Source organism: Vespa crabro, chromosome 2 (genome assembly GCF_910589235.1).
Source record: "Vespa crabro chromosome 2, iyVesCrab1.2, whole genome shotgun sequence".
In the NCBI taxonomy this organism is placed as follows: domain Eukaryota; kingdom Metazoa; phylum Arthropoda; class Insecta; order Hymenoptera; family Vespidae; genus Vespa; species Vespa crabro.
This window is the reverse complement of record NC_060956.1, coordinates 2,540,001-2,545,000: the sequence shown is the minus strand read 5'-3', so window position 1 is coordinate 2,545,000 and position 5,000 is coordinate 2,540,001.

The following is a 5,000-nucleotide window of genomic DNA, read 5'->3' as shown; positions in this document are numbered from 1 at the left end:
TTCAGCGGCGATTGGCGACGACGCGGCAACGCGACGCGCGAGAGTAGCAGCCGACTGATCGCGTCTCTCTTTTTCTTTCTCTCTCTCTCTCTCTCTCTCTCTCTCTCTCTCTCTATTCTGCTAGAGCGAGAGAGATAGATAGAGAGAGAGAGAGAGAGAGAGACATCTGATCTTTTTTTACACTCTTTTTCCTCTCCTCTTTTATTATTTTCTATCCTCTCTCTCTCTCTCTCTTTCTCTCTATCTCTGTATATCTATCTATCTATCTATCTATCTATCTATCTATCTATCATTCTTGTCCCGATGAAAAAATCATGATCAATTTCTTGAGAAATAAAATTTTCTCTCGAAGTCGAGTGAATCAGAGAGACATCAGTGATTTTTTTGATCTTTAATTTTTTTTTTTTTTTTTTTTTTTTTTATCAAAAAAGTCATCAAAGAAATCATTCATATTTCAAGATTTTATTCATTCATTTTCGTGCGCGTGATTTTCTTTTGGCTTTTTTCTTTTTTTTTCTTTTTTTTTTTATTCGTGTCTTCTTTTTTTCTTTCTTTCTTTCATTTTTTTTTTCTTTTTCTCCTTCTTCTTTTTCTCATTTATTGTCAGATCGAATCGATCGGTATCAATCGACGATGATAATAAAACGTTTATCTCTTGGGAAGATTTTTTAACGATACACTTTTTACGAATGTTATCTTCGATTGATATTATTTTCAGACTAATTTAAACTTCGATTAAATCAAATTTCGAGAACTATTATCGTACATAGTTGAACTTTATTCGAATAGATAGAAAGTAAAGGGGATAGGAAGGGTTTTGGTGGGTTGGAAAGTTTACGACGAAGGTCAACGTTCATATTAATAATCTATTCATAACTCTACGCTTATAACTAACCATAAACTATACATAAACCGTCTCTGTATCTCTATCTCTTACTATTTCTCTCTCTTTTCCTCTCTCTCTCTCTATCTCTTTTTCTCTCTCTCATGTCATAACATAACAGAACCCATACATACATACATACATACATACATACATACATACATACATATATATACAGTGTTTAACATTAGCTTCTTCGTAGAAATCTGCGCGCGAATCTGTCAGGAAAAGTTCGTACCCTAAACTGGGAACAGGCAACAACCGCTCGAAGTACGCTTGGAAATTCCAACGTCGTATCATAATTTTACAGCTAAGCAAAACAACGGGGTTTATAATAGGGCTAGAATGGGAAAGAGCGGAAAAGAAAAAGAAAATGCTTGCTCGAATGAATCCTAATTATTTATCTTCATCGCTCTTACACGTCGATTATTATTTTATTTACTTAGATAGCGTAAAAATGGCTGCTCTCTCTCCCTTTCTCTCTCTTTCTCTATTTATCTTTTTTTGGGTTTACATTCTTGAAATGTATGCATCATGAGACAAGAAAAGTTTTGCCTTTAGCCGCGAGTGGCACACAACGTACTATTATTTCTCTCTCTCTCTCTCTCTCTCTCTCGCTCCCTCTCCCTCTTTCTCTCTCCCTCTCTCTCTCTCTTTTTCTCTGCCATTGACCGAGAAGGTATGTATGTATTGTGCTGTTCCGTAGAGGTGGCAGGCTAAAAAGAAAATGAGAAGGAAAGATATGAGAGAGAGAGAGAGAGAGAGAGAGAGAGAGAGAGAGAGAGAGAGGGGGGGATGTGAGGATTTAACGCCGTCCCTAAAAAGCCACGAATTTCTAGGAAACGACGACGTTACGTTCCAGACTCGAAGAAACGGAACCGTAAACCGTCGTTCACCAAGGGTAACGTTTATGGTTACCACATGGGGTTTCGCAATTGCCATGAAGTATCTAAAATCTCTACTCGAGATCGCTCGAAACTTACTCTCTTTCTCTTTCTCTCTTTCTCTTTCTTCTTCTCTATTTATCTTTATCTATTTATCTCTATTTCTCTTTCGTCGAAGCAAGCAAGCAAGCAAGCGAACAAGCATGAAGGAATCGTGGATGGAATAATTACGAAGAGAAGGGGAGAGAGAGAGAGAGAGAGAAAGAAAGAAAGAGGAGAGAAACTTAAAGCTTCGCGTTACTTTGCGTTCGAAATTTTCTCGGAAGATTACGCGCGCAATTTAGACGATAAAACGACAGTGTACCATATTTATTTATTCGTTCGTTTGGATATCCTCTAAACTTCCGTTATGATTCCCAAACAGAAATTGACGAATTTTTTCTCGGAAGCTTTAAAAAATCCCCTCGTGAGAGTAAATTAAAAAAAAAGAAAAAAAAAATATATATATATATATAGAGAGAGAGAGAGAGAGAGGGAGAGAGAGAAATACCAAGAGAGAAAAAAAAAGACTCGTCGGGATTAAATTCATAGAAGAGAGAAATCAAATGAAAAATTGTGTCGGCGATGGGATGTGTTTTGAGGGATGATACTTGGAGATTTTTTTTTTAAAATTACATCGCGTTACAATCCGAACGAAGGAATACGGTAATCTGTGAAGGAATATTTTATAATCTTTTTGATTCGAAATTCTAAGGAATTATCGCTGCTTGTTTTTTTCCCCCTCCTTCTCCTCCTCCTCCTCCGCCTCTTCCTCCTTCTTCTTTCTTTAACCCCCTTCTTATTTTCCTTCTTTTCCTCTAATAACAACGATCTCGAATCTTTCGTAATTATCAGGAGTGCGTCAAATCAGTGGTTTCTTCTCCTTATTTGGATGGGAAACCGAGGAGGGCAAATACGTTTTCATCTGCTTCTACTTCTACTTCTACTTCTGCTTCTTCATCGTCTTCTTCTTCTTCTTCTTCGATCGTCGTCGTCGTCGTCGTCGTATAAGCTTCTTCTTATGACTCGAATCTTTTACCCCGGAGTTTCTTATTAATAACGTCGAACGGAAAGGAAATAGCTGTAATCTTCAATCAACGGCCGATCGACGAACGGAAAGGTGCAATTATGAATTAAGGTCGAAGTCGTAAGCCGGACGGAAAGTTGAACGAAACAACGCGTTCGTGTTCGTTTGAAGTTGTAATAGAATGTAATAACAACAACAACAACAACAACAACAACAACAACAACAACAACAACAACAACAACAACAACAACAACAACAACAAAAGAAAACATACGAAAAGGAGAAGAAAGAAAGGCAGAAAAAACGTGAGAGAGAGAGAGAGAGAGAGAGAGAATAAAAGAGAAATAACACTTTTATTCTCGTTAAATCGACTCTGAAATTACGCCTAGCCGAACAGTAGGAGCGAATATATTCGGGAGGTTTGCGTTCTCGCTCAGAGCGAGGTCGATTTTTCTACTTCGTCCGCTTCCGATCGATGTAGGCGGGGGGTGTTAGGTGATGGGATGGGGTGGGGGAAAGGAGGAGGAGTTTAAAATAAATAAAAGAGTCAAAAGAATCGGTAGGAAGCGTTAGAGAGATAGAGAGGCGAAGAGTAGCGAGAAGAGGAGAGGAGAGGAGAGGAGAGGAGGAGAGGAGAGAGTAGGTACACAACGGTATCCACCTACATACAGCCATACACATACGTATGTACATATATAGAAGATACGTATACAAGCTTGCGCGCGAGCGCGTTCGAAAACACAGGCAGAAAAGAGGTACGAACGTGTGTGGTAGGTGTGCTCGCATCGGGAAGCTGGCATTTTGGCAAACTACCACCGACAGGGCGGCCAGTTTGGAAATCAATGCGTCCCTCCCGCGGTTCCCTCCCGTGGTTCAGACTGTTGGTGTAACGAGTCTACGAAGAGTGGAGAAAGAGGATGAAAAGGCAACTCTGCTGCTGTTGCTGCTGCTGCTGCTGCTGCTGCTGCTGCTGCTGCTGCTGCTGCTGTTGTCGCTGTTGTTGTTGCTGTTGCTGCGGCCACTGAATCGGATGTCATATTGGCACGAGCATTCTAAAGTAGACTTTACAACTGAGGGTTGATGAAGAAAAGAAAAAGAAGAATTGGAAGTATTTGAAGGCGGCTTGTCGAGAAGGCGTAAAAGCGAGTATGCTAAGTCACGTGTTAACGGAACAAGGAATATTTAGAAGGAAAGAAAGAAGAGGAGAGTGAAATGGAGAGAGAAATAGAGAGAGAGAGAGAGAGAGAGAGAGAGAGAGATTGAAACGAATTGACAGGAAAAGGAAGTCGAGAGGGAAGGTAACAGTAGTGTAGCACAGGAGCAACAGCAGCAGCAAGCAGCTCCGTTGAGATATGCGAGTTCTAGTTGTGGCTCACTGCCTTGCTTGTGCTAGCTACTCTCTCTCTCTCTCTCTCTCTCTCTCTCTCTATCTATCTATCTATCTATTTATCTCTATCTCTCTCTCCCTGATTTTCTCTCTCTCTCTCTCTCTCTCTCTCTCTCTCTCTAACGCGCGCGTCGCGAGACTCACGAGTCCCCCTCCGGGTTGCGCCACCAGTAATTGCTTCCTTTGAGTAGCTCCGGAGGTGTAATTTAGTCCCCGACCAACAACCTTAACTAATTAACACACCGAGTAGCGAGAGCGAGTAAGTGAGCGAGCGAGTGACGAAGAACGAGCCGCGACGGCTTGACTGACGGACTGGCTGCTTGACTGGCGGACTGGGTGGCTGTGTGTGCCTGCCTGCTTGCCTGCTTGCTTGCTTGCTTGCTTGCTTGCTTGCTTGCTTGCTTGCGCCTGCCTGCTTGCCTGCCTTCCTGCTTGCCTGCCTGCCTTACCTTGCCTTGCCTTGCCTTGCCTTGCCTTGCCTTGCCTTGCTTTGCCTTGCCCTGCCAACCTGCCCTACCTTGCCCTGCCCTGCCCTGCCCTGCCCTGCCATGCCCTGCCATGCCCTGCCCTGCTCTACCAGCTCTCTCTCTCTCTCTCTCTCTCTCTCTCTCTCTCTCTCTCTCTCTCTCTCTTATACTCACTTGCTAGCTGGCATTCTCCTTCCTTCGCTCCGGCGCGAGCGGATGATCGAAGTCAGACGAGCGAACCGAGTCGCCGCGGGGCGTGTTCCCTTCTTGTCTCGACGAGGCGCCTTCGGCTTAACTACTCACCACCTTTTCT